The sequence below is a fragment of the Myotis brandtii genome, unplaced genomic scaffold (genome assembly GCF_000412655.1).
Source record: "Myotis brandtii unplaced genomic scaffold, ASM41265v1 scaffold208, whole genome shotgun sequence".
NCBI lineage: Eukaryota > Metazoa > Chordata > Mammalia > Chiroptera > Vespertilionidae > Myotis > Myotis brandtii.
The window spans coordinates 6,785,375-6,802,658 of NW_005357764.1; the positions used below are offsets into that span (position 1 = coordinate 6,785,375).

General features: G+C 38.5%; 1 protein-coding gene across 4 annotated transcripts in view; it reads left to right on the forward strand.

Annotated features, from left to right (window-relative positions):
- The window catches only part of PCBD2 (pterin-4 alpha-carbinolamine dehydratase/dimerization cofactor of hepatocyte nuclear factor 1 alpha (TCF1) 2), a 56,328-nt gene that overhangs the window by 26,358 nt on the left and 12,686 nt on the right, over positions 1–17,284 (forward strand). Inside the window, exons 3-4 of one of the 4 annotated variants that reach the window (XM_014539145.1) lie at positions 1,180–1,281; positions 1,796–1,853. The exons of 2 other annotated variants lie outside the window; for them this stretch is intronic. The gene's annotated coding sequence lies outside the window, so the exon portion shown is untranslated. The remainder of the gene's footprint in view (positions 1–1,179; positions 1,282–1,795; positions 1,854–17,284) is intronic. One more of the 4 variants, XM_014539147.1, reaches the window with a different exon arrangement.

Below are 17,284 nucleotides of genomic sequence, written 5' to 3' on the forward strand. Positions count from 1 at the left end.
AAATTTATTACCACCTTTTAAAAAATTACATTAAAACCCAAACCATTTCCCATTTATTTTGAAGTAATCAAAATCAGTTATTGCTAACTCACAGAATTACAAGTGGCAAAAGAAAGATGCCACACCAAAAAAATCTCTTTGTTTAGCTATAATTTTTTAAGCTTTTTTAGTAAAGTAGGGCTTACCTGTACTTCTAAAATCCAAAGGCTTTCCTTAAATGAATAATATAAATACTGTCTATATTAATTTAACCTCCATTTTCTCTATTGTCAGATTTGTGAGCAGATTTAAAAATAATTAAATCCATTACTGTAACTTTTTAGCCTTTAAAAATATTATATTTGGAATATACCTAACCATATTTACCATTTAAAGGAAATATATTTAAAGAAAATACTGAATAGTATTGAATTTTGAGAGAAAACACCAACCTGAAACCTTCTAAAGGTGGGTATGTGTGAGTTTCTTGTAGCTGTCATTATTCAGTACTACCCTGCCTTGTTAGAAAGTGATACATACACAGAACGTGGCTGGACAGAATTTGTATCTTTATTACAAGTTTGTGTTAATGTAGTTGTTGATTTTCTTATATTTAGATTTTATTGTTTTTTTGAGATTTTGAAATTTTTAGAACTTTGTACTCGTAACCTGTTATGCTCATGTAATATGTATGGGACATCTCCTGGGTTATAGGAGCCTCCAGCATTGTTGAAGCAAGTTTTACTGTAATCTGAGGCAGTCAGGAGAAAGAGTGACTCAGAATGCCCCAGACTGTGCAAAAAATCAGAGACCACTAAAATCCTGTGCAGCGCCTACCATGTGTGGACACAATCTCCAGGCCTAAAACCGTCAACGTGTCTAAGGAAGGCAACAGATGAAACACATATGAAGGTTCAAAGGTGCTTTCCGAAAGGCTGAGACTGACATTTGCGACTTGGGGTCTGCTCTTAACAATATGTGAAACTGAAAGATAAATCGGACACTTAACTACCTTAAAGTTTTACTGAGCTTGTAAAAACACTTTTGAGGTCCTAAATAGGTCATTGATGCCAGACAGGGCTCTAGCTTCTTCCCTAACTACCAGGAAAATCAAAACCCTCACTTTTAAACAGTCTGATTGCTGGCTAAGGGAGACCCGTCTGTGCTATGAGAATAATCTTCTTCTTTTTCAATCACCAGGGAATACAGCACTTATCTCTGTGCTGGTCATCAAGTCACACAGTGGGAGGAACCCTGCTGTCATTGAGGAAGCCAAGGCTGAAAGAAGAGTAACTATGCAGGGTAGGAGTGCTAGGCCTGTACATCAAATACACTCTCCCTTCTCAGTCTTTCTGTATCACAGGACTATTTGGACACTTTTCTGAAATATTCTGCATGGCCCCAGAGAGATTTAATGTCAAGGCAGAACACCTCTTTTGTATAGAAAATTAAGACTAAAAATTGTAAGCCAGGGGTTTTTTCTGAGCCAGGGGATTTGCGCCAGGTAACTGCTGCAGCCCCTGCCAGTCCCAGCCCTGTTGGTCTCAGGAAGCATGGCTGTCTAGACCAGCAGTCGCCAACCTTTTGGACCTCACAGACCACTAGTGGTCTGCAGACCACCGGTTGGCGACTGCTGCTCCAAAGGTTTCTTTAAACCAGCAGTTGCCAACCTTTCGGACCTCATGGACCACCAATGGTCCGCAGACCACCGGTTGGCGACCGCTGGTCTAGACCATGCTTTCAAAGACACCCCCAATTTATTTCTGACCTCATGCCACTCCCTGTATTCACAGCTTGGCTTATTTTTTGTTTTTAGATTTGCAACTGGTCATAATTCTCAAAGTTGCAATGAAGAATGCATCTCAGACATCAGGGTAGGCATGGCCCCCAATTTGCACTGGGTACTTGAGGAAGAGATTAGTCAGGCTAAAGGGTAATGGGGACTTCGGCCTCATTATGAAACTCTACCAATATCATAATTTGGAGAAATTAAAGTGAAGATCACTTCAAGGTACAGTTGTCCCTTGGTATTGTAGGGGATTGCTTTCAGGACCCTTACTGGGTACTAAAATGGTGGCTGCTGAAGTTCCTTATATAAAACCAGAGGCCCAGTGCACAGATTCATGCACTCGTGGGGTCCCTCAGCGTAGCCTGCAGGGATTGGGCCAAAACCAGCAGTCCATTGCCGCCTGCCGCTCCTGTCTGCCGCTCCTGCTCATCCCGGCCCTGCTGTGCCTGCCACCACCACCACTTGGTAGGCTCGCTGCTGCTCTGCTGTGGTCTGCGGCCAACTGTGAGCCCTGCGTCTGGCACACATTGGTCAGCTGAGCGGCGCTCCCGCTGTGGGAGTGTACTGACCACCAGGGGGCAGCTCCTGCAACTAGTCGACCAGTTGTTCGGTCGCTTAGGCTTTTATATATATAGATGGCCTGTGAACAAGATGTGAGGTGAACAATACTCAAATGAGTGCTGGAGAGAGATGGAGGATCTGTGAAATGTCAGGAGGCTATAGCAGAGTACGCCTATACATCATTCATGTGGGTTCAGGGTAGTGCTTGGTGAGTGCAAATTCAAATGTTGCCTTTTGAAACTTTCTGGTGTATTTTACTTTATTTTATTTTTTAAATATATTTTTATTGATTTCAGAGAGGAAGGGAGAGGGAGAGATAGAAACATTAATGATGAGAGAGAATCATTGATTGGCTGCCTCCTACATGCCCCCCACTGGGATTGAGCCTGCAATCCAGGCATGTGCCCTCACCGGGAACCGCACCATGACCTCCTGGTTCATAGGTCGATGCTCAACCACTGAGCCACACCAGCTGGGCATGAAGTTGTTTTTATTTTTTAAATTATTAAATGTATTGGGGTGACAGTAATTAATAAGATTATATAGGTTTCAAGTGTATAATTCTATAATGCATCATCTGTATATTGCATTGTGTGTTCACTACCCAAAGTTAAATCCCCTTCCAGTCACCATTGACTCCTTTTACCCTCTTCTACTTTCTCCTACCCCTCTTTTTCTCTGGTAACCACCATATTGTTGTCTTGTGTCTATGAGGTGTTTTTTTTTTGTGTGTGTGTGTTTTGTTATTGTTAATCCTCACTTGAGAATATTTTTCCATTGATCTTTAGAGACACTAGAAGGGAGAGAAGATGGGGGAGGGAGGGAAGAAGTGGGGTGGAGAGAGAGTGAGAGAAAGAGAGATCAATGTGAGAGAGACATATCGATTGGTTGCCTCCTGCACGTGCCCTGACTAGAGCCAGAGGTCAAACTAGCAACCCAGGTACATGCCCTTGACCCAGAATCGAACCCACAACTCTTTGGTGCTCAGGCCGATGCTCTTGCCACTGAGAAACACTGATAAGGACATGTCTATGAGTTTTCATTTGTCGATTTCTGTTTAATATTCCACATATGAGTGAAATCATATGGTTCTTATCTTTTTCCATCTGACTTATTTTGTTTAACATATCAAGATTCATCCATGTTGTCACAAATGGCAGTATTTTTTTTTAATGGCTGAGTAGGATTCCATTTTCTTTATGCAGTCATCTATCTATCAACACTTCGGTTGTTTCCATGTTTTGGCCACTGTGAATAATGCTGCAGGGAACATATATCTTTATGAATAAATGTTTTGAGATTTTTTGGGTAGATACCCAGAAGAGGGATTGCTCGGTTATATGGTATTTCTATTTTTATTTTTTGGAGGTAGCTCCATACTGTTTAGTACAGTGGCTGTACCGATTCATGTTCCCACCAGCAGTGAATGAGGTAGCTCATTCTGGCTCCTTGACGTGTTCTCATGGTCCTTCATTGGTCCTCTCCTGGTCAAATGGAATAGGTGAGTGTGACAGTGGGGTGGCATGCCCACAGTCGCACGTGTGGCTGGGAGGAGTATTTGAGGGTAAGAACTTGGGTCTCAGAGAAGTCTACTCTGGGGATCTTTCCACAGGGCATGCTGCCTGCACATGGGATAATTTTATGGCAGTGTCCCTGTTGTTTCAAGTTTGGTGGGTGGAGTTTCTAACAGGCTAATTGTTATGGTTTTGTCACATCAGATTGTTAATATCTGAACTAATTGGTTGCTTTAATAGGTACTGAGTTAAAGAGGATTTTATCATGTCTAATGTTTTCACTGGACATTTAAAAAAGAATTTTAAAAAGTCTTATCATTTATTTCATACACCCCCAGTTATACTGTTGTTCTTCTAATTTTGTCCCTGAAACTCGGCAATGTGTATTGGTAGAGAATTCAAAGAATGTTTGTTTAGAAGGCCTGATTTAAAAAGAATATTTGGATCCATGGGTTATGCATATACGCTTATAAGTTCTTTGTTAATCTCTTCCTACCCCCCTCCCTCCTTCCCTCTAAGCTTTGTCAGTCTGTTCCATGCTTCTGAAGGAGGGGCGGGGGCGGTGCAGGATGGAAGGAATCAATGGGGAAAAGGGGGCATCTGTAATATTTTCAGCAATAAAGATAAAGAAAATATTTTATTAAAATGTCATGGGAAAATTTTTAAAAAGGTATGTTTGGTATACATGTCTCCTCTATATGATTAAACTATTTACATGAAATAATTTCTAAAAGAGAAAATTACCCATTCTGTGTGAGATTGTACAGTTTCTAAAAATAAGTAAAGAAGACCAGGAGCCTCACGGAAAATGAGTAGGATGTTTCCATGTTATAAGAAAGGTTCAGGATACACAATAAATAAATATTATCATGACAATGGAAAAAAGGGCACAGGGAAAAAATAAAAACAAAATATATAGTAGTTTTTTTTCTAAACCTCTATAATGCTTTATATTTCTCTTGAAATCAAATTTTTGAAATTAAAATGACAGGAAACTTATTTTTGCTATGATTAACATTTAGGTAAATAAATAGAAAAAGTATATTCTGACATCAGGGATTTGTCCTGAATTTACACATGGGGACTTGGGAGTTGGACATACTTGTATTCGAATTCCAGCCTCACTTTTTATGAGGTGTGTGACTCTGGGCATGTGACTTACCCTGCCAGAGCATCAGTTCTCTCCTCTGTGAAACAGGCACAATCAACCTGCTCCCAGGGTGGTGCAAGTGCCTGCCCTGGACTTGTGATTTTACAAATTCCCATCATGTTTTCTCTTTCCTCCTTTGTCCACACAACTGAACAGTGAGAATCAGTGTATCTCAGGCCTTGAGATACACTATGATCCATAGTCATCAAGAATCAATTATGTTTCTACTTGATCAGAAAAGAGTCTATTCAGGTGTCTCCATGTAAATGATAAAATAATTTATGGTTAATGCTGAAATAATCAGAGATATTCGGTTCCTTGTGCTTACTAGATCCTACTGCAGCTATTATTAGCTAATTTTGTCTTTCCTTGAACGTTACTGTGTGTGTGAGGGCACTGTGCTGTGCGATTGCTACACATCATCTCCTTGTACCAGATGGGAATCTCAGCCGGGCCAAGTCATGGAACTTGCTCAAGGTCTGCGTGTAGACCTTGGATTCCTAACTAGATAATCTTTCCATCTCATTGCACTGCTTCTGGTACAGTAGGTGTGTTTTTAAAATGTTCTAGTTCTCTGCAAATCAAGTAAAAATTTAAATGTTAACCACAGTTTAGCCATTGCCCTGTTGATGGACATTTAGATTCTTTAAGATGTTCATTATTACATCAGTTCTATAATAAGCATCCTTGGGTCTCCTTGAGTACAGGTGTGAGAGTTTCCTTAGGGTATAGATCCAAAAATGGGATTGTGGGATAACCCTCTGGTATACAGATTAATAAGAAATGAAGGTTCAGGATTATGAGAAAGTCAGAGATTCGGGACAGTCACATTTTGTAACCCAGTTATGACAAGGCTCATTGTCATCAGAGAATCCTTACCCATGCATGAGGCCAGTGTAACGCAAGGTAACTAAGGCCTCGTGAATTCAGAGCAACATGAGCTGATTTTTCAGTGGTTCTAGACATTTGGGAAGATTCACATAAAGTACAAAGATCATGGAAACAGTAGGGCCTCAGTCCAGATTGTAGGTGCTTTAGGGCAAAAAAGACCCTTTTATACACTTTTTACCAAAATTCACTGTTTTTAAAATATATATATATATTTATTGATTTCAGAGAGGAAAGGGGAGGGAGAGAAAGATAGAAACATCAATGATGAGAGAGAATCACTGATTGGCTGCCTCCTGTACACCCCCTACTGGGGATCAAGCCCAAAACCTGGTATGTGCCCTTGACCAGAATCGAACCGGGGACCCTTCAGTCCGCAGGCCAGTGCTTTAGCCACTGAGCCAAACTGGCTAGGACCCAAAATTCACTGTTGATAGCACTAACTTGGAACGTCACCAGTAATACTGCAGATTTGTAATCTAGTACCTTAAAATTTTAAAATTGTGTATAGTGTTATGTTAAAACCCAAGTTACTGAATGTCTGTTGTCTGAAAAAAATATTTCAAAATGATATTTCCCCTTTAATTTTCCAAATGAAAAGGCTCCACGTTGTGACAGAAATGTAATACTTGCTATCTCCCTTCCTGAACTGATAGATACCTGGGAGACTGAAAATGGTGCTGGTCAAGTTGGCTTAGGTTTTGCACATTCTGAGGCTAGTAGACTTGAATTAGGATGTGGCAGTGGGGATTTCAGTGGAGCTGGAGGTGGGATGCAAATGCCTCGTATCTACTAGTCCTGTCTCTTTTCATTGTATTTGAGTAATCTCATTGCTTTCAATGGAGGAATCCTGTTTCACACTGGTCTTTATGGGCAAAGATAATTACGTATATTTGTCTGGGTAAGCAGATCGATAAACTTGTAATAAAGTGTATCAGACCATTTCTTTGGCAGGACTGACCAGAAGAACTTGGTGAAGCAGAGCGGTTTCCAATGGAGCATGAAGAGCTTTGAAAATTCTCCGTAATAGCAGAAACAGTATTTGAAACCACCCTTAAACAATTGTTTGTTTTTCTCTTGCCCAACCAAGTTTATAGAAATTTGGTCAGACAGGCATTTTGTTGTGATTTAAAATATTTTCAGTGAATTGTTATCTGCCGAATGCACATGTGTTTCTGCACTTTTTCTTTCACAATTGAAACTTTAAACCCTTCCCTTAAGTCTCCCTAAAAATCTCCTTGGCCAGTAAGGTTTGCATATATGAGGAGGGAGAAGGGATTTGGACCCTGGAGAAACCTTGCAGTTTGAAATGTGCCTATGCAGTTGTGTCCCAGAATGACCATGGTTAGTGCCATATGGACTCTTTGTCTTTCTCTTTTACCAGAATTCCTTTCCCCCAAAGACGTTGGTTACTTTGGGCGTTTCAGCTTGGTTAATCAGATCGTGAGTGCCTGTGACCACGGCAAGAGGCATGATTGAAGCATTTATAAAAATTTGGCTCATAGTAAGCCCCATAATTTGTTTTAAAGAATTACCATTTCAGTGACATTTTAAAATATCTCCAAAAGATTGTGGTTTATAACACCACACCTGGTCCAGATTGTGCTGGATGAATCCATATTTGCTTCATTGTAAATGATTTTGAGGGTGGAATTCTTGGATTGTTTTCTGTCTTGTAAGCCCTTGACATTGTACTGGTACCTGTGTGCACACAAACCTCCTGACATGGGAAAGGCCAGCTCAGCCTCCCACTGAAATGCAGGTTGGCTGCATTTATTCTGCATGTTCCTAGAATGAGGAAATGATATGACAATAAACAGAAATGCCCTTGCTGAAGAGAGAAGGGAAGCTGGTGTTTATCTGGTCAGGTGGTTTAGATTAGCCGTGATGCGGCTCTGTATTATGTTACTTTAAATCATTGTGTCCCAACAGGACATAAATTACGAAGATTGTTACAGTATGTTTCATCCTATGTAAGATCAACAAATTGGAATAATTTTTTTATAGGAAAATCACAGTGCTTTTGGCAAGGCTATTGAAGCCTTTAATTTGACTTGAGTATTTCTCAAATATTATTGCCTAATAGATAAAGTATGATTTGCATAGGGTATGAAATAATAAACTTTTAAAAACAAAGGGGAAGAATTTCTCTTTAGTAACTGCATCAAATGGCCTCGCACTCCCACTCCATCAATACCTATGTTCTTTCTTTGTCTCAGTGTTTTAGAGCCAGTTGTGTGTGTTCTCCTCTGATGGGATCGTGAAGGAGTTGTGCAGGTCGTGGTGAGGAGATGGAGCTTTGCTGTGTGCTGCCTGTCCGTCAGCCCTCACCTGCACAGAGAAGGCGACTGCTCTGTGGGGGGAACTGAATGGGAGCCTTCTCTAAGGAGGAGAAAAACAAATGATCCCATTTATGGCCATTCAGGAAAACCATTTGTTTTTCTCTCAGGATTTTGTAAATTATTTTAAAAAAGCACAAAACTCCAAACCCCCAATACCTTACCTGATCAACAGCTCAAGATAAGGTAATTTATATTGGACTATTACAAAAAGAATTGACTTAAGTAAGCATTTATTCTTTTAAATGTTTCCTCTATTCATTATGATTTTCTGAGTTATTGGCCTTATTTGTGAATTTTTAACACAGAGACTTATTCATTTGTATACAGGATGCAACTAAGTTTATTTGGCCACACAGAGTAAATTTTCTAGATTAAAACAAGGGCATAAAATTACTTTGTGTAAGATTCAGGCAAATTGGAACCCCAAGTGTTCCACAGTAGCATGTTTTCTGTACAGAGCACTCTGCATGTTTTTATGAGACCTTCTCATACTCACAATGAAGTTAAGAGCCTCCAATTTCCAGAGACTAGGAGTGATGAGAGAGGTTTAGGATTTGCTCAAGGTCATAGAATGAGACAGAGATGGGAGTAGAACTTTTCTGGTGGGTGATGATACCACCCACTAGTCTTTGTGAGTCTTTTGATACCAAGCAGGGGAAGTGCTAAGCTTATTTTATTCTAAAAGCCTCAAGCCCTGAGAGTTTTCTCTTTTTTTTCTTTAATAATAATGTTTAAAACACAAAAACAAAAAAGTACCTTGTTTCAATCTGTAAGGGTGGTAATAGATCTTTCCTTAAGCCTCATCATAGCAGGTTGGGGACAAATTCTGAATATATTATGGTTTGCTTCAGCTCAGTGTCTGAAGACTGACAGGTTCAGGGGCCTTTCCAAGTTCACAACCTGGATGTGCACTTTGAAACAAATAAATACAGATGCCTATGAGATGGTCTCTTTCCTCACCAGGCTTCTTCTGAATTGGCACCGTTTTCTGAGAAGTGGGTCTGGCAGGCTGTTTTCTCCTAGAGACGCATTGCAACTATCACTGGAGGTCCTCTGATCGGGCTCGAATATTAGAGTGATGTATTTTTCTTACAGGAAATATCAGCAGTGTTACCAAAACTGTACTTAAAAACTCTTAAAAGTAGAATTGATTCCATTTTAAAAATAAGTAAAAGAAAGGATAAGTATGAATTTGTTGATATTGTGCAGATCTTTTTATACCATCATATATTTTGTGCAGAAGGATGAGACTGTTTTAAAAAATGTACACTGCTTGTAGAAGGTGTATTTACTCTACCTTTGAGCCAAATTAGGTATTGGCTTGTTTCTTTAAAATATTTTTGAGTGCCCCCCAGCTCCCCTGAGCCCTCGTTTCTGCCCCGAGCCTTCATTCTCTCCCTCTACCCTTTTGGTTATTGTTGCTGGGGTTTGACTTTCAGCTTAATTTAATGTGTCCCAATTTGAATAGAAGCCTTTTGCCTTTCCTTTCTTTCTCTTTTTAAAATTAGGTGCATATAGATATTTTTATTATGATAATAAGGCAAGACAGTTTCATATCAGATATAAACTGGAATTATATAGTGTAAGTAGTAGTTGCATCTCTTAAAAGGAGCCAGTTGATTATAAAGAAGAAAAGGTAAGGAGTAGATGGCCATTTTGCATACCAGTTTTTAAAAATGTATTTGTCCATATACTCCATATGTCTTATGGTTTGAATACATGAAGTTGAAACATAAAGATATTTTTTTCTATATAAGTTGAAATTTTATAATGATAAAACCAAGCAGTGTAAATTCTAATTCATAAAAGGTTGTTAAAACAAAACAAAGGACTTTGCAATACCCCTCACTTCATCAGCCTCCTGAAAGGCAACAACTATGGATTATCAAACGATCGGGAATGAAAACCTCCAGCAGTACTTTTCTGAAGCAACTGATAGGCATGAATGAATAGTCCTAATGAACAGTGAGGCCTCGGGAGTTATTTAGATGTTAGGGAACTCTGGGTAAATGATTCCTCTTGACATGATTTTGAAACCAGTGTTTCAGTCTGCTTTAGGGTAAAGGATGGATAGAAAACTGGGAAATGTGCTGATCAAGAGAGCAAAACTGGATTGTGAGAAATTCTAGAAGGAGCTAATCAGACTGAGCTGTTGGTCTGCTCATAGTAGCTGATGATGATATGGGGAACTGAAATTTAAACTTATGGGCAGAAGAATTTGGAAATGGGTAGTGTCTTCCCAGGGAAAAGGTATTCTCATCTTGGCCAGAATGCCTTTTTGGCACCCATCAGCTGTGTGAAATCTATCTCGAGAACTTTCACTGAAATGGAACAGAAACAAAGAGCTCTTAGGTAAAGTTGTGTGTAGAGGTGTTTATGTTGGTTAAGCTGCTGCCTGGAGAAGAGTAGACCTCTCTCAAAGGGTAGTCTTCCCAGCCTAGGAATTCAGGAGGAATTTACTAATGTAATTAGAAATCCTAAATCTGCAAAGGAAAACTGCTTTGCACCTTGCCTTTTCATTTAACAGCATATCTTGAAGGTGCTCCGTGTAATTAGCTAAAAGAGCTGCCTTATTTTCCCAAATGGCTTTTTAGGGTAATTTCTAGAAATGTTGACTTAAGAACTTTTTAAAAAAGGCTCTAAAATGTTACAGGTCTGTGAGTATAGCTTTTGAAGGTCATGTTTAGAGGTGAGCGTGCTCTCATAGGTGGTGTACTTAGCAGTAGCTGAAGCACTAATTCAGCTGAGGGCACAGTAGAGCAGGCTGCTCTCTCAGGAGCCTGTGGACATTGTCTCAAGTGCCTGGGGAAGCCAGTTTTAATTCAGAGTTGGATATTCTTGGCCTGAGTTATTGGAAATGTTGAATTCTGTAATGGATTGAATAGAAGGCAGGTAGACTAGTGGCTCAGGGTCAGTGGGGTCGTGTCTGCCCCACACATACTGGACTGCCTAAGTAAAGGTCATCAAGTGAGACCTTTAGTCTGGCTTCTCAGGGAGACATGTCACCTGCTTGGCTAAGATGCTCACTTGACAGATTGCCAGTTCCACCAGAAATCTTCTATGTGGACACCCACTTAGAGAAATAGTTTTAAATATGTTTCTGGGTTTCTCAGCCCTGCAAAGGTGAATTTTTTTTGGCCTTTCAATTGTTCTTGTACTAGGTTTGCAAAGGAATGTTCCTCTCCAGGTTATAGACACTGTGTGTGTGTGTGTGTGTGTGTGTGTGTGTGTGTGTGTGTTAAAGTGTTAGTGATGATAATAAATCACTAGCATTGACTGAGTGCCTACTAGAAGGACAGGCATCCTGTGAAATATGTTACATGAATTAGCCCCTTTTTACATCTGAGGAAACTGAGGCTCATTTAAAAGGTTAATTCCTCTGTGAGGTCACATAGCTAGTGAATAGCAGAGCTAGGATATGAGCCTACATCTTTGACTCTGAAGTCTTTGCAATTGACTGTAGTGTTCAAAATAAGGGTAATAGTTTAGAGGAAAAAAGCATGGATCAAAAGCATCTTTGGTTGGGCCTGTTCTTCACAATTCTCATGTTGCTAGTTGAGAATATTCTGTTGCCCACAAATTAAGATCTGATGTTCTATTTGCAGTGGCTAGAACAGTTAACAATGTTTTCCATGAAAAAGTCATGCTGAGACACGTAATCATATTCTGGGGCAAAGAAGGCCTTTCCTTGGTGGACCAAGCACTGTTTATGTGATTGATCAGTCACCAACACCCAGGGAAGGTCCTGTCCTATGACATGTGCGTGCTTGGCAATGATCTTGCCATGCATTTTGCTTAATAATTTTCATTATTTTTAATTAAAGTTGAAGAAGTGCAGACTCTAGCTGAAATTAAGGTAGGTTGTGTTGCCGGAATCTGGTAATTACTTTAATTGATCACAAGATAGTTTCCTTGATCACCAATTAGACTAAATTGCCGATCATGTTTCAAGACGTGAAGAAATGCCCAAACTGATTTATGTAATAGTGTTTTCATTTCTAATCAGACATAAATATCATTTCCTTCCATGGCAATTGTGTTTTATAAAAGAAGGGTTATGGGCCTACAAACATAAAGGTGATTCGTAAACAATAGAGTTCTAATGCATTGAATTAGTAAAGGAAGTATTTAGAAGCTTAATGGAGATTGTACTGGGGAAATTACTTTAGAGTCGCTGGTGCTCATTTTCTTAGTGGGAGATATGTTCTTTTTTAGTGCATAATTAAAATAGTCTACAATCAAAATATAAAAGGCAGCTGATTTAAAGAACATTTCAAAGAGAACTGCTCTGAGTAATGAAAGATTTGTATTGTAAATATGTGCTAGAAGTTAAGTCTTAGAACTTTAATAAATTATACATGTTATTTGGCTGAAGCTGCATTTTAAACTCAGGGTGCTGTTAAACATTTCACAGATTGATACAGGATTTTTGTTTTGGTTTCGTGCATCTGATAGTCTTTCATATTTTCATGGAATAAAATGAAACAAAAGGAACTTTAAGAAAAATTAAAGTTCCCAAAGAATACTTGATTTGGGGTTCATGGAAAAATCTTTTAATTGCTGATGGTTTGGAGATTTCCAAATGACAAACTTCATTGGCCCAATTTACTGTGATTGTAATGCTTACATTCCTTAAAATGGCAGAGTGACTTAAAAAGTCATACTTCATCATGCATTCATTGACTTGTTCATAAAATGTTTGTAATTTGCAATAGAGGAAAGACTGAAACTATTATCAGCCATTATATGTTATTTGTTGGCCATATGTTTGTTTGAAATGGCCGTGGCTCAACAGAACATGGCTCATAGACAAACTATGCTGTAAATTGGCACTAAAAACCCACCTAAACAGGTAGGCATATGTTAAGAAGTTAACATGAGCCAAAATATTTTAATATGAACCAGGTTACATATAGGATCCCAGCTGCTTTAACAGTGAGATCTTCATTTGCATGGCTTCTTCATTTTATCCCCAAACTAATGTTTAAACATAGATCATGTATATATGTGGTACAAAATTCAAAAGGTACCAAAGAGTATAGAAGTCTCTTCCTGTTCCTGATTCTCAATCACCCAGCTCCCTCCTCCATGCCCCCCATTATTTACATTATAACTAGCTCCAGAGATGTTAATGCATATATTTTATTCTTTCATTTTTATATAATTCATAAACTATTTTTACACCTTTTTTTCATTTAGTAACTTATCTAGGAGATATCCATGCTAGAGGATAAATAGTTTCTTCATTCTTTGTAATGGCTGCGTAGTACTCCAGTGTATAAATGTACCATAATATGTTTAATCAGGCCCCTGTTGAGGGACATTTGGCTCTCTCAAGACCATGGCTGTAACCACCTGTGCTGCAGGGACCATTCTTTAATTTATGTTTGCGTATGTTTGCAGACAAATTCGTAGAAGTTGACTTGTTTGGTCGAAAGTCATGGACATTTTTTACCTAAGGGCATGAGTATTTAAAATTTTGATAGATATTGTCATATTTTCTTCTGTAGGGATTATTATCAGTTTATATTCACCAGCAATGCACGAGAGAGCCTCTTCTCTTCTATCTTCACCAACAGAATATTATCGAAATCTTTGATCTTTACCAAACAGGTTTAACTTAGTTCCCCCCTCAGCTTTATTGAGATATAATGGACATAAAGCGTAGTTTAAATTTATGCTTCCTTTATCATGTATGAAATTGAGCAGTTTTTATGTTTAAAAACAATTCTTTTCTGTTATGTTTATTATGTCCTTTGTCCATTTAAAAAAATCAAGTGGTTGGTCTTTTTCTTATTAATTTGTAGGAGCGCTTTATATGTTAAGGAAATAAGTACCGCAGATAGAATTTGTTGTGTGTCTTTTAATTTGTTTGTTGTATGGTTTTTATTCCCATACAGGACAAAAATTTTAATGTAAGATTTGTCTATGTTTTAGTAGTGGTTTAAAGTTTTCTTTAAACCACTTTGGAACTTACACATTTCTTATTAAGTTTACTCCTAGATAAATTTTGGTTCCATTGTAAATGGGATGTTTTCTTCCAATATTTTTTCTAATTAGTTAATTATATAAAACTTCTGTTGACTTATTTTGACTTCTTTGCTTTATTCTTGACTTTAATGGGAATTCTAGTGTTTTCTTACTAAGAATGATATTAAGAATATATTCTAATCATTTAAAGAGGGGTTCATATATTCTTATTTCATTAAGAATTTTAATATAGGGCTTGGCTGGGTTGGTTAGAGTGTTGTCCTGATATACCAAGGTTGTGGGTTCAATTTCTGGTCAGGTCATATATAAGAAGCAACCAATGATGCATAAATAACTGGAACAACAAAGTGATGTTTCTCTCTCCCTCCACCCCTCCCCCCACTTCTCTCTCTCTAAAACAAAAAAAATTTTTAAAGAATTTTAATATATAATAAATATTGAATTTATTAAGTATCTTTTCAGAAGTCATATGAATTTTTGATTAATATGATAAATTATGTCAATATATTACCTAATATTGAACCATCCTTGCATTCTCAGAATAAATCCTATTTGTTCATGGTGTTTTGTTCTTTCAGTGTTTTGCTAGGTTTTGTTTATTAAGATTTTAATAAATATGAGATCAATCTACATTTTCATTATTATATGCTATCTCTGTGGGAACTTGGAGACAGTGTTATGATAGTTTATAAAAATAACTTGGAGCCCTAACCGGTTTGGCTCAGTGGATAGAGCATGGGCCTGCGGACTCAAGGGTCCCAGGTTTGATTCCGGTCAAGGGCATGTACCTTGGCTGCGGGCACATCCCCAGTGGGGAGTGTGCAGGAGGCAGCTGATCGATGTTTCTCTCTCATCGATGTTTCTAACTCTCTATCCTTCTCCCTTTCTCTCTGTAAAAAATCAATAAAATATATTTAAAAAAAAATAACTTGGAAATGTTCTTTTTCTATGCTCTGGAACAGTTTAGTATTAGAGTTAACTTGACTTAAGGTTTTTTAGAATTCCTCTGTGAAATGATTGGGAACTAACTTTTTGGTGTTACTCTTAGACACATTTCTCTTTTATAGTTGTTTAATTGTTTAGATATTTTTCTCTTCTGGGGTCAGTTTTGATAATTTTTATTTCTCAGAGAACTATTTTACCTATGTTATAAAATTTGAGTTAACTTTGTATTTGCCTAAAAACTTTTTGTATGTTTTAAAATCTCTTTTATCCGTAGTTACTTCCCTGTTGTCATTTCCTCTTTTGTTTACCTGTGCTCTCTCTCATTGTCTTTGTTTTTATTTTGTTTTAGATGGAGTAACCTATTTTCTATTGTATAACTTTTTCAGATACAGCATTTTGATTTATTAGTTTTATTATTTTTCTCATTTCTAATTCATTTATATCTACTTTTCTTTTTATTTATATCCTTTCCTGTTCTCCTTAAATTTATTTTATTGTTATTTTTTTTACCTTCTTGATTGGGTGCTTAGTATATTTATTTATATTTTTTAAAAAGTATGTTTTTATTGATTTTAGAGAGAGAGGAAGGGAAAGGGAGAGAGAGATAGAAACATCAATGATGAGTGAGAATCATCAATCAGCCATCTCCTGCCCACCACCCACTGGGGACTGAGGCCTAGCCAGAAACCCAGGCATGTCCTCTGACCAGGAATTGAACCAATGACCTCCTGATTCATGGGTCGACATTCAACCACTGACTTATACTGGTGGGGCAATATATTTATTTTTATTCAATTGTGTTCATTAAGGTATTTAAGTATTTAAAATATTTACTCTGATTATTGCTTTAGATGTATCCCTATATGTAGTACTTATTACATTCATTTTTATTTTAGTTTTAATGTCTTCTTTGACTTAAGATTTTTGTTTTTTTTTGACTCAAGATTTTTAAAAGAAGGATTTAAAAAAAATTTCCATGTAGTACTTTTTGTAACTTTTGGGTTGTAGTTTGTTTGTTTGTTTATCCTCACCTGAGGATATATTTTTTATTAATTTTAGAGAGAGAGGAAGGGGGAGGGAGAGAGAGAGAGAGAGAAAGAGAGAGAGAGAAAGAAAGAAGCATCGATCAGTTGCCTACTGTACATGCCCTGAGGAAGGGGGGTGGGGGGAGAGAGAGAGAGAAGAGAGAGAGGAGAGAGAGAAAAGAAAGAGAAAGACATCGATCAGTTGCCTCCTGTACATGCCCTGACTGGGGATTAAACCTGCAACCTGGGTATGTGTCCTGACCATGAATTGAACCTATGATCTTTTGGTGCGGGGGATGATGCTCTAACCCAGTGGTCGGCAAACCGTGGCTTGCGAGCCACATGCAGCTCTTTGGCCCCTTGAGTGTGGCTCTTCCACAAAATACCACGTGCGGGCGCACATGTACAGTGCGATTGAAACTTCGTTGCCCATGTGCAGAAGTCAGTTTTTGGCCTGGGTGAGTCTATTTTGAAGAAGTGGTGTTAGAAGAAGTGGGGGGTGTCGGTCGGTCAGGCGACGGGAGACATGGCGCAGGCGGGCCGCGGGATATGCAGAGCGGGGGAGGTACATTGTTTTGAGGTACTTTCGCTGAGGTCGACCCCTTCCAACTCTTCCATCCACACTCGTTTATCTGAAACAAGTATACAAGACAAGTGTGGATGGGAGAGTTGGAAGGGGTCGACCTCAGCGAAGGTACCTCAATCAGATTGAGGAAGTTTTTAGCAAAGGCCAGCTTAGGAGTACCCTAATTAAGTTAATAACAATGTACCTACCTATATAGTTAAGTTTAAAAAATTTGGCTCTCAAAAGAAATTTCAATTGTTGTACTGTTGATATTTGGCTCTGTTGACTAATGAGTTTGCCGACCACTGCTCTAACCAACTGAGCCACACTGGCCAGGACTGTTAATATTTTTATTATTGAACTAGAAGCCCGTTGCACGAAGATTTGCGCAATAGGCCTTCCTTCCCCTGGCTGCTGGCACTGGTTTTCCTCTGGCACCAGGGACCCAGGCCTTTGGTCCGGCTGCAGTGAGGCTTGGCTTCTCCGCTGTGGCCTCAGCAAGGCTTGGCTTCTCCGCTGTGGCCGCAGCGGAGAA